We start from the raw sequence: 18,558 nt of genomic DNA, 5'->3' as shown, positions 1-18,558 counted from the left end.
CAGCAACTGTCCTGACATGCCTATCATATTAAATTTCCTGGTAAGAGCAGTATTTATGGACTGACTGACATAACTTACAACAACAGATAAATAAATACAGTTTGTAAAATGATTAGTCTCTGGTTTGTAGTCAGGAATTTGCATGCTCTCATGTTGCAGACTTTGAATTGCCCAAAGGTGTAAATGTGAATCTGACTGAGATTTGTACTTCCTTACTGTATGATGGACTGGCTACCTATCCAAGCCTTCCACCCAATGCATGCTGGCATAGACCTAAGCCCATAAAGCCTGAATAAAAATTAGTGGATGCAAGATTCTCCCCATTCCCAGTTACTACAGTGGGGACATTTCTCCCATCTTACCTGCCATCAAGTCATCAATTCAGCCACTTTTTGGTATTCCTAAGGCAAAGCTTTCAGTTGCATACCACACTAAGGTTCATAGAGGGGTTTCACAAAGCTAGGAACCTCACAATGAGGACAGGAACTTTAAGATATATCATATCCTCATATCCCTCCCGCATATCCTGAATGGTAACCATGCCTTGCAGAGGAAATACAGGAATAATTAAGACACAACAGACATTTAGTAAATAGTCTCTGTTGTAATACAGAACAATGTCTTAGCAACAACAAACTAAAAATATATTAAAATCTTGCAAGAGTCCTACTTTGAGGACTCTGTGTATTACATTTATATCAACACATTTGTAAAGCTGTCTTCCAGTGCTTCTACTTCCTGTGCCGAAGACGGCGCGTCCCAGTGGCTCCAAGGACTACAGACCGGTGGCACTGACCTCCCACATAATGAAGACCCTGGAGAGACTGGTGCTGGAACAGCTGCAGCCCATGGTCAGACCCCTCCTGGACCCCCTTCAGTTCGCCTACCAGCCCTGGCTGGAAGTTGAGGATGCCATCATATTCCTGCTGAACCGCATCCACACCCACCTGGACAAGCCGGCAAGTATGGTGAGGATCATGTTTTTTGACTTCTCCAGTGCTTTCAACACCATCTGGCCAACCTTGCTGGGTGCGAAGCTGGCAGCGATGCAGGTGGATGCCCCCCTCGTATCCTGGATTGTTGACAACCTGACTGGCAGACCACAGCATGTCTGCAGTACTGTGTGTCGGACAGCGTGGTCAGCAACACTGGGGCCCCTCAAGGGACTGTCCTCTCTCCATTCCTCTTCACCATCTACACCACAAACTTCAGCCACCACACAGAGTCCTGCCACCTTCAGAAGTATTCTGATGACTCTGCTGTGGTGGGATGTATCAGCGGTGGTGATGAGACTGAGTACAGGGCTGTGGTGGGGAACTTTGTCTCATGGTGTGAGCAGAACCATCTGCAGCTCAATGCGACAAAGTCTAAGGAGCTGGTTGTAGACCTACGAAGGGCCAAGGCACCAGTGACCCCGGTTTCCATCCAGGGGGTCAGTGTGGACATTGTAGAGGATTACAAGTACCTGGGAGTACACATGGACAATAAACTGGACTGGGCTAAGAACATTCAAGCTCTTTACAGGAAGGGCCAGAGCCGCTTCTGTTTTCTGAGGCGGCTGAGGTCCTTCAACATCTGCCGGACAATGCTGAAGATGTTTTATGAGTCTGTGGTGGCCAGTGCTATCCTGTATGCTGTTGCATGCTGGGGCAGCAGGTTGAGGGTAGCGGAGACTCAACAAACTGATCTGTAAGGCCAGTGACATTGTGGGGGTGGAGCTGGACTCTCTGTCAATGGTGTCAGAGAGGAGGATGCTGGCCAAACTACATGCCATCTTGGACAGTGTCTCCCACCCACTCCATGACTTGCTGGTCAAACAAAGGAGTACCTTCAGCGGAAGACTCATCCCCCCAAAATGCACCACAGTGCGCCACAGGAAGTCACTCCTGCCTGTGGCCTTCAAACTTTAACTCCTCCCTCTAAGTGTCAGTCTATATAACCCTAAGTCACTAAACTGGACATTGGATCATTAACATCACTGCAATACTTGAAATATTGTGCAATATTCTCTGTTTAATACTCCGGTGCAATATACTGTGTTTTCAGTTTAATATTTCTTGTTTATTGATATTTATTAATACTTCTATTACTGCTGTGCAGTATCCACTGTCTAATAATCTTGGTAAGCTGCTACATTTAACTTGACAGTACTCATTATTGCACTATTACTTATATTATTACATTGTATTATACCGTACTATACTTATCAACCTGTAAATCCACTTTGTACTTAATTTAACTTAGCTGTATTATAGTGTATTATATTTTGATTTGCACATTTCTTATTTCTTACTAGAAATAATTGTCTCGGTTGGACTTATTTTATTATTATTTCTATTTCTCTTCTATTAGTACTATTCCTGTGTGCATTGATGTGATAGTGTGCAGCTGTAACGAAAGAGTTTCCCCTCAGGGATCAATAAAGTATTTCTGATTCTGATTCTGATTCTCATTCTGATACCTCATGTACTACGTCCCACCCTCTTTAAATCCTACTGTAAGCTTTGATGAAAATTGTGAAGCTGTGCTTATGAATCAGAGGAGGGTGCACACTTGCTGTTAAAACAGGCGGTTCAACATTCTGCAACCTTAAGAATGTGACACCACTGACAGTATCCATGCCAGTGTGACACAATCATCATGCAATACAAAGGTGACTTCCCCTCCTCCTTCTATGAAATGCAATTCTGGTTAACTTGTAACACCTTACGCTCATTCAAAAAGCAGAATGGCATTTTTTAGTTTGAATGCAGAATCACCTTGCACAACCCTACATGCCACACTAGTGACTTTATTGTGTTTTTGTAGGACATATCAGTACTTTTATTGCATTTACTTCTCTGTTGGTGTTTCTTGCTGTATGTTCCTCTTGAATAATCTATTTGCAATTATGTTCTTGATATTTTAAGACGTCTTCACTCTCCCACTGATATCCTCTGCTGTCACATTTCACTAAAGCTGGTTATGACATAAAAGGTTTTACAAATTCTGGCTTGCTACATAGACATACACAGGTGTGTGAAAACTACGCATTCACACATATGGTTGTTGTGCAAGCCAAGGCACATTCACAGAGACATTCCCGAACAAGTGTGACAAATCAGCATAAGCCTCAAAGAGAATATGGAGTAATGTTTAAAATATGCCAGAAATGTTGTTATGTAGCTATTGAAAAATGGGGAAAATGTGTGTATGCATTGTTTTTTGTTTTTTGCAGAAAGCAACACATGCTTGCAAGGTAGGACTTTAGACCAGTGTTTTTCTTCCACTAAAATTCAAATGGCTTTTCACTTGTAAGTCAGTGAAAGTCAGATCAAGTATCAGATAAAGCTCCCTGCATTAATTTTTAATGCCTCTGAACTGTCAATGGGCTACAGCCTTCAGGTGATTTACAGCAATTAGGGATTCTAATGTTGCTTGACATGAGTGACCTCAACTTTGGTGAATGTTACCCTGCAGGAGGAAGTTCCCTGGCTCTCACCTATTCACCCTGTGGGAGAGGCTTCCTCTGGAGCTGTTAAGGGGGAGGCTTCACCACCCTGTGTGTTCATGGGATCCCAACGATGATTCACTGAGCTTGCTTGCTCTCAAGCAAGTTATTCTCTCCTCTCTCTGCCTGAGCCGACCAACATTTCACACTCCTCCTCCTCTGCCCCCTTTGCCAGAGAGCCGGCGCTTTTTTCTCAGTGAGTCACAAACGAATGCACAGATATAGATGTCCTGTGTGGGTGGATGGTGCCCCCCGTGCCCAACTGCTGTTAATGCAACTATGAGGCTCATCCAGTCTCCAAGAGACTAAAAAAGTCAGCTCCCCCACATTGTCCTCATTTTAACTGAAATCATGTTTACTATGAATTGTCTGCCATGTGAAGTTTAAATGGAATCAACACATACCAATGCACAGATTCAATCCCTTAAAAAACATGTCCTGTCTCTGGACTATGACAGCTTAGTGACACAACATAAATGTCAGATTATGTTTCTTAAGACTAAGTTTACAGGAGAATTTGATATAGCTGGTAGCAATATTGAGACTTTGTCTCACAGATAATTTGCTTTTAACAATTCTGAGGCTGCTTTACTCTTTCCACAGTCCCTTACACACACAAGCACATACAGTATCCATGTACACAAGAAATGTATAAGTGCACACCCATAATGTACATATACGCCCCTTTGTACTCCACACTGAGATGTGATCAGGACTTAATGTGCAAAACAGTGCATTGATACTGCACACCCAATCTAGACTTCACTGTTGAACTTGACTGGGCCATGGGCTTAAAGTGAGGAAAGGGTGGAACCTTCAGAGCGGAGGAGGTGTGATGGCATCCTTCCTTAAAGGAAGCATATGGATGGTTCTAGAGAGGAAACCAGCTCCTCCAGAGGGTAAAGCAAAGGATATGGAGAGGAAGTCTAATTAATTACAGGAATGTGAGAGATTTAGTTGCATTCTTTGGGTAAGGGAGTATCATAAAGACACTGCATTTCTGTGTCTTTTTGGAAGAGGAATATTAAATGCCTTGAGGAGAGTTTTCTCTCAGATACGAAACAGAAAAGTATATTGCTCCTCATCTAATATCGCCTGTGAGGGCTGATTAATTTGGAAAATGTACTAAACCATTATGTTATTTGCTTAGGGAAAGAGAATCTTTGTTGCAGTTTAAATAATTAATCTGAGGAAAATAGTTGTTGTTTTTTCCAGTCGTGATGGTTTCTGTTTAATTAGGTTAGTTGTATTTTGTCGGATTTTGGAAAAACGAATGTGGGCAGAGGGGAACAGAATGTGAGTGATCAATCCCACAGACCAACCTTCAATTTAGTGTTCCACATATAGTTACATTGTAAATGTTCTTTAAATATGCAGTACATCATACCATCTTCCAATTGCCAACATATAAAAATATATTTTCTACAGCTTTTACTTAGCCCATGAGTAATCAAACATGTTCTTCAAGGACAGAATAATGACAGTGTTAATTAACATCAAAACTCCTACGGAAATGTCCAACAGGGATCATTAAAATTATGTAAAAATCAGAAACCTTGTGTTTTAATGGGTTCCCTCCAAATCTTTCTGTTTCCTCCCACACTCCAAATCAGATGGACTGCAGTTTAAATTGCCCATAGGTAAATGAGAGGGTGTATGTTTGGCCTGATGGACTGGCAAGATGTCCAGGGTATTTTCCTGCGTCCCACACAATGTATTCAGGGATAAGCTCCAGTCGACTGTGACCTTAGGAAAAATGGGCCAAGTGAGGACCAATTACAGTGTAATTATCAATATGACATTTAATCATGGAAATTAGTTCTACTAGGCTGCAGCAAACTGTTAGCATTTCCAACTGATTTGTTGCTGGAGCATTTGTTACATGATTGATAATATGCAGCAGATTGTCAACAGGATGGCATATCAAGCATTCGGTCTGTTCAAGTGTCTGGAAAACTTCCAGCTGCTCTGGCACTGGCCTTTTGCTTTTAGCTTCTCTAATGCAAAAAAAGATGCATTTGTCCTTTGTGAAAGGTTAACATTCATTGGCATCAAATAATATACATGATCTGTGTGTGCTGTATGTCTTTACAACCCCCTGTGAGTCCCTGCAGACTACATGGATATTTAGCTGACTTCAAATCTGCTAAAGGCCCAGGGATTATCAGGATCACTGCACAGAAACAATAACCGGCGCAGATAAGATGTCTCACCAATTGTATTATCTGTGATGTAATTGTTGATGCCCAAATAATATCAACATCCATTCTCAAGAACCCTTTCAACGTGCAGACATGAGGGCATCAGTCCCTCAATAAGAATGGGGTCATTAGGTGTTCTCCCACGGTTGTATAATTGCCTACATGCTTTGGACAGGTTCACTTACATTCCCACTAGGTGAGCATGGGAACAAATAGACAAGGCTACCTGCATGCAAAACAAAGCAAAACAAGGGGTTGATGAAACCTGAAAATTAACCTGAAAACCACACAACCTATATAACCCTACAAACCCTGAAGACTTTAATTTAATTACTCAGTACAAGAATGTGTTTATGTTACACTTATTCTGTCTAATTAGTGTAACTGTAAATGTTTCTTGTGTTTGAGCCTGTACAAAATGACCTGTATGTTGCAATATCCTTTCAGGAATACTTTTGCACATGTGAATCTTAGATACAGGCAGGGGTTTTGTCTTGAAAAGGAAAGCAGATGTGCTTTTGGCTTCATCCCATCATCCCTGGGGGTCATCTTCACATCAGAGAGGGGCATCCTGAGCTCAGGCTGAAGGGAAGCACGAAGGAAGAGGATGTGTGTATACACTGTTGTGTGTGTTTATGTGTGTGTGTGTGTGTGTGTGTGTGTGTGTGTGTGTGTGTGTGTGCCTGCAAAAGCTCTTTAGTTCACAGTGCTGGGAACAGCTGCAGGCAGGACTTCCTGTTCTGCACAGGAAACAAAATGGCGGAGTATGGGAGGTCTGGAACAATGCTGTGAAAGTCAGCCACCACCCAGGTTAGGGAGCGAGGTGCTTGTGAATCAGAGGGCAGAGAGGTGAGCAGAGCACGTCCCATTACTGCTGCAGGAACCATGTGTTGGAACACCTTCCCTCCTATGGCCTTTGTGTAGAATTCAAAGCAGTTTATTTCCATGGCAGGTGAAAGTAAAACAACACAGATCACTTTTGAACATGAGCTAAAACACCAGTTTCTAGACATTTTGTTGTTAAATGTTGGAAAATAATGTAAACATCAAACCACATGTTCACTAAGAGACACAAAATGTAAAGGTAATTGATGTTTGCGTATTTAAATATTATTTAGATCCTCATCTGCCATTGCTAATGCAACAGCTGCTCTTCCTGAGGTGCAATAAATACACAGTGAAAATCAAGTATAGGTATATTGTCTAAAGCACAGTGCACATGTCTGTAAGATTACATTAAAGCAAAACTATGTTTAAAAAACAATTACAGCCAACAAAATAATGAAGCAAACAGAAAACAATCACATACATTTACTGAGTTTCCTCTCACAACCACTTTATATCACAGAGAATTCAGGCTCTCTGCCAAAAAGACTTTTGTCATGCACATTGTCACGTTTCAAAACTGATCAGATTAACAAGGAGGATGGAAGTTTACAGCTGCGTCTTTGTTTTCAGGATGTTACACAGGCGCTATATTTAGTCTCCTAGAGATATAATAATCCGCTTTGTGCCTGTTTTGTGTCCTTTGTGGATAAGGAACTGTCTTTTCTATCTGCCACTTTTCTGTGGCTGGAGCATTGTTCTCAAATAATTGACATTAATAGAAACTGGAAAAGAGTTGGAAGTTGGAAGAGTAGAGGAAGAGATGAAGGCAGTGAGGAATTTTAGACAATGGAAATATGTAGGCCAAGTTACTGCACAGCTTAGAAAACGGAGCTATTATGTAATGTAACACTAAATACTACTCCACCAGAGTTTTCCGTACACTTTTTTTCCCTTTTCCAATCTAACCACGTACGGTCTCCTGATAACGCCCTCGAAACTAGAGGTGTGATAAAGGCAGGATTAGAAAACTCAGGGGGAGGTCACACATTTGGAACATTGTGTCTAACTTCAAACACTCCATTCTTGAGAGTTATCAATGAGTTGCAAAATAGAATTGTAATGCTGGATATATTTTCTGATTGTCTCTTTGATAGAGTCTCTCTTGGTTCACTACAGTTTGAGTTCCAAGATATTCGACTGGTTATATTCTCACACATTTGGAGCTATTGTCCTGGGAGTCAGTGTTGCAAAAAACTTTCCAGTCATTTCTTCACTCTGTCTTCCTCTTTGAAGTTGTACCAAATTTAAAACACAATATCAAACTCCTTCAAAAAGTGACAGGGACATAGAGATATTTTGTCATATAACAATCTGATATCTGCACTGCAGAATCGCCCCCCCCAATAGACATCTTTGTGAGTGAAATAATGAACCAGCACACAAGACTGCTGCACTGTCTCCCCCTGAGAAGCCGAGGGGATCAAATTTTCCAGGTGAGGAAATAGTTATAGAAACTTTGTCATCCCCTTATCGCAGTTCACAGATGGCTTTTACAGACACACACCTGTGAATACATCTGAACTTTCCCTTTACATAACTGGCCTCCTATTCAGTCCAGAAAAGATAATGATGAAAGGCAGCCCCTTAAGTATATATAAGTGTGATTTGAATGTAGAATGTAATAGAATGTGTCACTGTGAAGATAGGAAAAATAATTTCTGGTTCTTTTAAAGTCAGTTTCATCAATTTTTTCAAATTCATCACGCAACACAATAAATTCATATCAGTTCAACTGCCAGCAATATAAGACATTATTAGTTTTAATGAACTATAATGACAATCATGTAAGTTTATTTTTAAGTAAAGGTCCTCTAGCAGCTTGGCTTTCATCCTTAAACATGCAGTGCGGAACTTTTGTCTCCCCTTCTGGCAGTGAGAGTAATTACACAATCACTGTCGAGGTGTGCTTATGACGTTTGGATACAGGTGAGCTCGCCCCCAGTTCCAAGACAATAATCCATTATTTAGGTAGAGTAGGCTAAATGTAATTCTTTCAGGCTGTCCAATGAGGAAAAGCTACACCAATGGTTATCTGTTTGACCTCAATCGCTTTCTTTTTTTGAATGTAATCCTTCCTCTGAATGCAGTTGCTGAGTTTCTTTTTTTTCTGGAGCATCAGAAACTTTTCTTGGACACTTCTTAGGTTTTACTCCTAGTTGCTGTAGCCTACTCCGTTGCTACGGTTGCTCCAGAGCCATGCAGAGACAGAGTTGCGTCATCACCGTTCAATTTCAATTCAAGTGGCTTTATTGGCATGATTGCACACAAGGCAACATTGCCAAAGCATACTAACACAAACTATACAATCATAATAAACAAAAACAAAATAAACATTAAACAATTCTCAGTAATAAGCTTTCTCTCTAATGGACCTTTTTCTTTACAGCAATAGCGGATCATGGAGCTCTCTACATGGCTCTGGGTTGCTCTCTCCTTCAGCTCAGGGAAACAAATCATTGTTGGTTGGTGTAAAACGCATCATTACCGGTGCGCCAGTGCAGGATTGTCGCCACAGACACCAGCAAATTTAAAAACTCCAGTATACTGCGAAATACAGAGAGATTTACCTGGCAGCGATAGGTTAATCAGCATTGTGTGAACTCATTTGGCAAGGGCTTGAATGTAATGGATGTTCATTTATGTGTAAAAGTCCCGCACTCCAGCTTTAAATCATAGCTTAACTTGCACAGAGAACCAGAGCGAGAGCATCAAAAGTTACACTCAGCCAGAACTAATTATTGGGCTAAAATTAGATCCTAATGTTCTCTTCCACTGTTCAACTTGTGTAACTCCATCCTAAATTCGTTTCATGGTGTTTTTAATCAGAATTATGGAATATCACAATAGTTTTATATCATTATCTAATGTCTCAGTGTACTAATATTCTGACTTTGAAATGTCATGGTAAGCATCCACATACAGTACAGTATAAACCCAAAGAAGCTTTATGTGGAAAGATTTTTATGTTATAAGTTTAACCCAGTCATGAACATGAATCGCTGTAATCGCTGTAAACCTCCTATTTTCTTTTTTGTGGCTTATGATGCTGATGGGCAATGTGAGGGAAGGGACAGCATGTCCCAAACAGAAATTAGGATAAGAGTTTGTAATGAGAACACTCTGTGCATGAACTCACATTGACTGAATAGAACAGCAAACTGATGAAAACATTTGATGACTCTGGATACAATGTGTGTTTGTTAAAGTGGCAAGTACGGCACACTTTTGTGTACTGAACAAAATCACCCACTTCTGTGTGTAATTATGTGTGCATGCAGGTAAGAATATATTCTGGGGGAGCGGTGAAAGAACAAGAGGGCCTGCACAGCTGGTCTCCATTCTCTGACTTTGACTTGAACAGCCCTGTCACTTCAGCCTCATGACAAACATTCTGTGTACAGGTTTCCAACAGTTCATCGGCCACAACCGCTCTGTCTTGGAAGAGAAATGTCAGACACTGCGGGTGTATCCTACAATAGAGCAAATAAATATAAGCATGGTGTGACTCACATAAGGAATTAAACAAAAGGTACAAACTGTGCTGCTTTTCTTAGATTTTCTTATGATGACCAATGTTATCCTGTTTGATTTGTAGTTCTGATCAAATACTCGTCATCATTAAAACTGCATTAAATAATTTTTTGGCCAGCGCAACAAGATGTAAACACCAAAATGACATATTATCACCTTTTCGAGTTGTTTTTGTCGAACATGCAAACAGTTGCTTATTTACACATCCAGCAAATACGGAGCAACATTAGCACTCATTTGAGTGTGTTTGTTTTCGAAGTCCAATTTTCACTCCACCAATTCCTGGAAGCTCTTTAGCTTCCTAAATGTTTCACCGTGTTCACCAGCTAGTCACATTGTCTGTCTACCGTTTGGTACTGGGCTGGTAGTCTACAGTGGGTTTATCAGAGCTTTTTTGCTGAAAACAGCTTCCTAATACTGCTAAAAAGAAACCTCACTAGAGAAAAGAAAACAAAACGATGAGCTGAAAGATGCTAAAAAGCTTTGTAGAGCTGAGGGGAACTGCAGAGCTGGGTGGTAATTCTCTGTGTGTTTATCACTATAAGCGACCCCTTTCACATTACATAGTCAGTTTATCCTCTGTTAATATAAAAATATTGATTAGGGAAGCTTTGAGTGTTGAAGTGCTAAAAAAGGAGTTCATTGAGTTTGGTGTTAGTTCTCTTCATTTACACAACTTCACAACTTTCAGGCTCAGTCTAAAGACTCTAAAGGACTTTGACCAAACAAGAATGGAAATGTCCCCTACAAGTATTTCTCTATAGAGGGTGTACCCACGTGGCTTTTATATTTAAATGAATCCAAACATAGTGACATTATTAGCCATTATAGGTGGTATTAACAAAGGTAAAAATTAAAGAGGTCAGCAAAGACAAACTGTACAAGTCATGTTCATCAAATGTTCTATAGCGCCATGACAGTTAATAATTCAAATCATTTAACTTGTCACCTCAGTCAGAAGACATTTTCCTTAAACAAGAGATGATTGTCTAATTTTTGATGGCCTAACTGTTGTATGAACTCATTAAAAACGACAGTCTCTTTTTCTTGAATCGTTCTGGGAGCCAATGTGTAGGTGTCTAAGAGCGACAGCACTCCTTTGTAATTTGGCAACTGTGAGAATGGGAGTTAGATGTGTGACATCCGAATTCATGCGTACTCAAAAAAGTGAGAATTTCCCAAGTTTTCAGCCTCTACATCTTCTGTTCTCTTCTTTTCACAAACTGTTCTTGTGGTAGAATCTTCGGTTACCATGGAGACAGAATCACCCACATGTCTCGTCATAAGGAGCCTCTTAACCATGACAACACAGCTGTTTCCTCAGTCCCTCACATTTGGTACGTTGCTCATCACTTTGCATATTCTGCACAGTACTTCAATCAAATGAGCTTTAGAGCAGAACATCTAAACAGTCTAAACTCCTAAAGACCTTCACAATTGCTGCCATGACAAGTGGTTCTGAGAATTCTCACTGGTGTTAAGTCATTTCTGTGCGATATAACTACATACTCACAGCCTTTTGCTGGTAGCCTCACATGTGGTTGGGCTTTTGGAGAGATGCATCGGAAAGAATACTTTCAAAAGCAGCATTAAATATGAGAAAAGAGACATCATATAGGTCTATTGCTACAGGGACCAACACCTCTGGATCTTAATTTTGTACCTTTATGTACGTTAAACAGGTCTTCAAGCCCATACCTACACAGAGTTAGTTTGTGGGGGACAAATTAATGAGAATTAGATTTTTGTTGGGATTGGAAATTTTTCAAAAACATCTTTTAAGCGTTTACTTTGTATCATCTTCACAAATATGGGTATTTCCACAGCTGCTGTTGAAAACAAGTCATTCAAAGAGGTAATCTCATATAAACATGTGAGTTCACAGCATGACGCAAGTTACGGATATATACAAACACCTACACAAGTAGATACTGCGTCTGACCGTGGAAAGAGAGGAAATTGCAGTGCCCACTCACTATCACGTCGCCTTGAAGTGAGCTCTCGCTGCTCAGTGTTCCAAGCATTTAGAGAAATGAACAGAGCACAGGCTGAACTGCCAAGTTTTTACTACAGGATTTATGCAACATTTCCGACCTCTTACACTGGCTATGCACTGATAAACAGTGTAGTAGGATGGATTAAAACACATCTATCTATCTATCTATCTATCTATCTATCTATCTATCTATCTATCTATCTATCTATCTATCTATCTATCTATCTATCTATCTATCTATCTATCTATCTATCTATCTATCTATCTATCTATCTATCTATCTATCTATCTATCTATCTATCTATCTATCTATCTATCTATCTACCTACTTACCTACCTATCTGTGTTACATTAAGGCAGACAGTGAAAGGTGGACTCTGCTGTGCTGTGCTGTAGAGCTCAGTATGGGGTCGAGGAGAGAAGGAGCACTGCTAATACTCAGAGTCTTGGTTATTGCATGCCCTCAAACTCACCAACACAAGCATTACCTGAGGAGACATGACAGATCCCCAACAGACCGAAGTTCATGTACCAGCTCATAATGGCTGCATTAAAGTAATGGTGATGGGTGTTTTATGGGCTGATTTAATGAATAACCTCTCAATCATGCTACACTCTGGGTAAGCGTACTTAACGTTGAATGAAAAGTCCCTATTTTCACAAATGTTCTATGGTTGATTGAGTTAATGTAAATAATAATAAAAGGAATATAGCTGCAAGCTGCCATTAGCAAGAAAATCACACTATTTCTGAACTCTTTTATTGTAAGTCCAGTCCAGACTCACAGTGCATTTTCAGGTTGTGTATCATCCAAGGCCTGCAGCTGCTAGACCAACCACATTCTGAATGTATAAAAATCGAAGCAACATTGGATCGCTTTAAAAGACAACTGACTACACTACACTAGATTGACTGAACTACACTTCCACTGCAGCAGTAATAGCCTCCATGTATATACCTCCTGTTACTAATGTGCCCTTAATACACCAGAAAAACCTCTTCAGGGACTGAATGCTTGCATTTAAAATTAAACAAATAGACCTTTTTCACTTAGCACTTCTAGTTTTACACAAACCATCTTTATTTTTATGTTAAGTTTGGAGACAAATGTGAGATGGAGGAAAATGGTAAGCCAAACCGCATGTTAATGAGGTGATTTTTGTGTTGCATCCCATTTCAAAATATGTTAGATGGTTGATGGTTGAGGTTGCAGCCTGAGCTTTTGAGGGCTGGAACAGTGGTGACAGGAAGGTGGTACACTTTTTTTGTAATAAACATCTTCAAATCTTGGTACTTGATACATGTTGTTATATTACAGCAGCACTGTCTCCGTTTTATGCCTAAGAATAAATCACCAAACGAGAAGCAAGAAATGTTTTTGCCTAAGAAGCCTCTGGGTTTCACAGTCAATACCTGTTTTGTGACTGTAACACACTTCTAGATGTTATATGTAATGCACAGTTACCATGGCACATGCACAAATCAATGTGTGCAACATAGTACATTTGCTATGTATGAAACACACCATAATTCATGCTTCTCTCCCCACTGACCAGGATTTCTGATATTGTCTTCTCAGAGTATCTATCAGTAAACATGTTTATGTCTGAGTTGGATGTGGATGTTAGGAGTACGTGCAACAAAGAGCTAACTTTAAACATGCCATAATTGACCTGTTTTATTATAATGTACTCTTTGCTGATGTATGTGCTGTAACTTGCATTATCAAAAGATCTGCTGATGATTAGATGATGTGATTTAATGCTTTATTGCAAAGACTTGTAATGCAAAATCCCCATCCTTCATTCTTCCTTAGAAAAGATAGAAATTTGTAGATGCGTTGCAATAGCTCTTGAGAATTTCTTGAAATTCCCATTCACCACAGCAGCTTGCATTTGTTGCTCATAAAACTGGATTTATGCTCACAGAAAGGGATTGTTGATGGAGCTGAATTTACTTTACAGCTGCCAATTGTTTACTTGCATCTCTAGCCACTGCACGTCACAGTATAATATAAATGTAGATAGGTGCAATCATTTTTTGAGGATTTCATGGAAATTGCATTGTCCTACAGAAAAAGCAGCTTGTTTATATTACTCATCAGTAATATAAACTTCAAACTGACTAAGTCCTTCAGAAAGGTTTGTTGACACTGCAGGACTTGCTCTGCAGCTGCTGACTGTTTAGTGAGCCGCGTGTGGGGATAAATACTGTACTGTACTGTCACTGTACATGTTGGAGTTTTAAGTCATCCAAGAATATCAACACAACAGGCAGTCTGTGTTCACACCACCCTCAGCCTGACTGAGGGTGGTGTTTGGAGCATAGAGGAAATGGAAATGCTAAAGCTGAGTCATGAAGAACCCAAAGCTGTCACACATTGCCACCTGGTGGCTTGTGTACATTATAAAGGAACTGTCTCAAATTGTCTATGTAAAGTACACAGTGAATTATTTCACAATGCTGCCTTGACTTCATGATGACACAGTATATAGTAAGAACACGTAGATATGATGTATTTGGTTTACCAGTCTTTATTTATTTATTTGCCAGCATGATTATTTAAAATAAACTACATTTGAGATTTAGTTTTTCAAATGCCTGATAAAGCTCTGTGATTAAACATTGCTGCTTAATAGATTTTGTGCTGACATCTTGTCCACTAGTTTTTCATTAGATTAGACACGTGTCTTACAAGTGTACATAGTAAAACATTTTTATTAAAACATTTTTTTTTATTGATAATGTGATTGTTATTATAAACCTGTTATTTGGGTTTTTATACTATATGTCCGGCTTGAAGAAATATCTGATACTCAGCATCGTACAAGAGCATTTGATTTATTTTTCCATCAAGTCTTAGTGTGCACAAAGACAGTGAATACCCCTATACGTTAAAGTGTTTCTCAAGACAAGTTGACTTGGTTTCCACCTCCTTATATGTGCAGGGATGCAGGGGGGGTAAATAATATTTTATTCATGTTCATCCACAATAAATACCATCAATACAGAATATTTAAGACTTACAATTCACTCAGTGCGTTATCCTCCAGTACAAATACAAATTATAATCGATAAATGTGCAGATGATGTATCCATTTGGCCAGAAAATAGGCTATAATTGATAATTATGAGGAAGTTATTATTATCAGAATGGGTTTCCTGTTCCTCAGTCCCTAAAATGGTGCATCAGCTGAGTGGGCAGTTGCTGGACAATCACAAAACCAGTGTAGGTGTGGGCCAGTGTTAATCAGCCACATCCATTTTACACTGTAACAATGGATTGTGACCCTTTGTCACCCACCTCTCCATAACCTACGTCAGAGGATAACTTGTTGACCTGACAATTTCACTCATTAAGTGAGGGCCCACGTCTTCCTGACTATATTGTTCTGTAAAAGTAGGCTTCAAATGGGCTTTCAAATGATTATGTTAATCATAAATTAGCCACAGAGAAAATAGTAGATAGTAATAGCTGTTCTTATTTGACACTACTTATACATGCAAACATGGCCACCTGTGCACAGGGAAACACAAACAGTAAAAAGGTACCACTACGACTACTTATGAGAAGATGCAGAAGAACCAGACAAAGAAGAAGGAGAAGGAGAAGGAGAAGTAGAAACAATAGTTTTGTTTGAGCAACCATTTAACTTAGATATTAATTATCTATACAATATTATGCATGAAAGGTTGTTTAACTTATCTGGTCCAACTTCGGGTCCTTATTATAGTCCAACTTAGCTCAGGTAAGAAAGTTAGGTAAACAGATGTGGCCTGTAGAGGGATGTACTTCTGAACTGTCTGAACACAGTGACTCATTTGTTTGCAGAGCCCTCCAAACGAAGCCCACGCTGCCCTTCCTACGCCTTACGGGGGATTCTGTTTTCCAAAGACAGAAGTGTTTACTTGCTGCGACAAGTTTAAAAACAAATATGATCCCAATGACAAATTAAATGGGGCCGATATGTAAACAACAATAGCCTGTGACTCTTTGCTATAGTTTAACTGAAGAGTTTGACATCCATCACTTGCAACCCATGAGTCAGCATGGCTGATAGTTATATATTCTGTCTAGTCTACATCACAAGATAAAGATGTGTTTATGCAAGAAGAGCCTATAGATTCAACAGTACCACTTGCTGCATGCTTATGTTAATGCATTGGTGTGGTTGCTTTTGAATGTGAATGTATACTTGTGAGTATGAGGTTTTTAGTCAAACAAAAGTAACTTATATCGCCTATACAACCTCCCAAATGTGGCATCCAATACAATGCTGGCAGCACTCATAAGCACAGTCAAGCTGTCAGACCCTCTACTACCTCTGATGCAAATTTTGCAGTGTAAGGTCCAATAAATTAGACATAATTTCTCTCTTCTAACTACAGGTCTCATCATATTTTTGTCATGTTAGTTGAATGCCCAAACCGGACAAAGAGAAAATGCAGCTGCATGTAGACTGCCTTTTTAAAGACAAACCAGAATGATGCTCCTGACACCAAAAAAAAAAAAAGCCTTTACCTGCCTGTAAAACATAAAACTTAATTGACAGCCTGAGTTCAAAACAAATGTAATCATTCGTCACAGCAAAAACACATGAATAACTTTCTGTTATGCTGCAGGAAGGACGCCCACCTCCCGTCCTGGATCTGGATGTGCCAGGAAGTAGTTTTTCGACAGCGCCCTGTGTACAAACGTCTGCAGCGGCTGTGAACTAGTAGTAGCCTTTAAGTGTTTTCAGCTTCTGCTGTCCACAATATAATACTGTGGAACTATTTCAAGAGCCTCATGTACACAACCAAACAACTAAACAACAGACAGTTAAGTAAAATTGTCTATTGCTGGTATTTATGAGTGCAGTCCACCTTTACCCCTGCCTGCCCAAACAGTCAAGCTGTTTTTACATGTTACTATATGATCAAATATGATGAGGTTTCACAGTCATCCAAAACAGGAAGGAAGGGAGGAGGAGGGAAAGATGGAGTGGATCACAGTGGTGAGAAGAGTGTAGCCATACTAGGTAAAGGGTACTTTTGCCCCCTGCTGGCCTGTACACTAAAAACCAATACATTTAAAATGTATTTCTGAAAAAGATAACTGTACATGATTGTTTTAGTATTTAGTCAAAGCCATTATTTGGTATGTCCAACCCTTGCCCTCATCCTACCAACATATTTAACAGACAAGGACTACCGACTGGGGATCCCAAGAATAAACCACCATCATAGCAAAATGTTGACTTAAAACATTATTAGTTATGTAATTAATGTCATCTGAGCTATGAGAAATAGAGCAAACCTCCTCAAATCCTTCTCCTTGCATACCCCTCCTTCTCACCCTCTCCCTCTGCAGCTTCAAAAGTCTTTACATTTGTACTTTGCCCCACACTCACACCATGTCCTGATCATGCTCTGGCTACATGTCAATCATATGCACTATTTCACAGTTGTATCTTGTAAAATAGAACATTAACATTTAATTTGATATTCATAAAACATTTTTTCGATGAAATTATGTGTTGTATTTGTGACTTTGAACATCATCTTATCTTAGGAAGAGCAGTATTTAGGGTTGTAAACAGATACATGAGGACATCTGTCTGCTGCATCTGTGTCTGTCTCCTTCAGAGTGTCCCCCTGATAGTGTGTGATAAATAATTACGACCCATGACAAACATGAACTCAATAAATAGTTCCATCTATTAAAACTGCATAGGCTGAATTGGGTGCTTTTGACTGGGGTCCCCATTGCATGCCAATGCATTGGTATTTAAAAAAAAAAACTGAAACAGAAAACAATATGAAGTCATTAGAAACAAATTGATTGACAAAGTCGAGAAAAACTGGAATGATAGAATAAAGCACCTGTTAGAAATAACTTATAGTTCATTCAATATTTGAATAACCAATAGCTTACTGTTTTGATCTTTAGACTAACCACTGCCTCTTAAGCTAGTAAGTGTGTTGACATCTGAATAAGATAGAAAAACTGCTGTTACAACAATATGAGACAACCTTAGGCCATGGTATTCCAAGAAGAGTGATAGGCTGTATGCAGTTTTATGGGTGCATTTGTCAGAGATCAAATTTTTTGATTTGTGTCAAGTATGAATAATTCAATAAGAAGTAGACCATAAACTGAGTAACTGAGTAACCACTATATAGATAATCTGTCACTTTTATTACTTTTCTTAAAAGACACTCCAATAATTAGTATTATAGTAGTAAGTATTAGTATTAGTATGACAGTGGTATGTATTGGTATTATAGTAGTATATAAGGCTATATATGAAAATGACAGCTAAATAAACGAAGTGATACAACAAATTGCTAAAATTATCCTATGGAATGATACAACTGAAAACCTCACTAGTTCCATTTGAAGACGTTGTGGCCACAATTAAAAGTTCTTACAGGAACATATAGTGACAAAAATGTTAAAGATAACACAG

This window comes from Siniperca chuatsi, linkage group LG5, assembly GCF_020085105.1.
Source record: "Siniperca chuatsi isolate FFG_IHB_CAS linkage group LG5, ASM2008510v1, whole genome shotgun sequence".
NCBI classification, from domain to species: Eukaryota; Metazoa; Chordata; class Actinopteri; order Centrarchiformes; family Sinipercidae; genus Siniperca; species Siniperca chuatsi.
The sequence above is the reverse complement of the archived record's forward strand: the minus strand, read 5'-3'. Positions refer to the sequence as shown.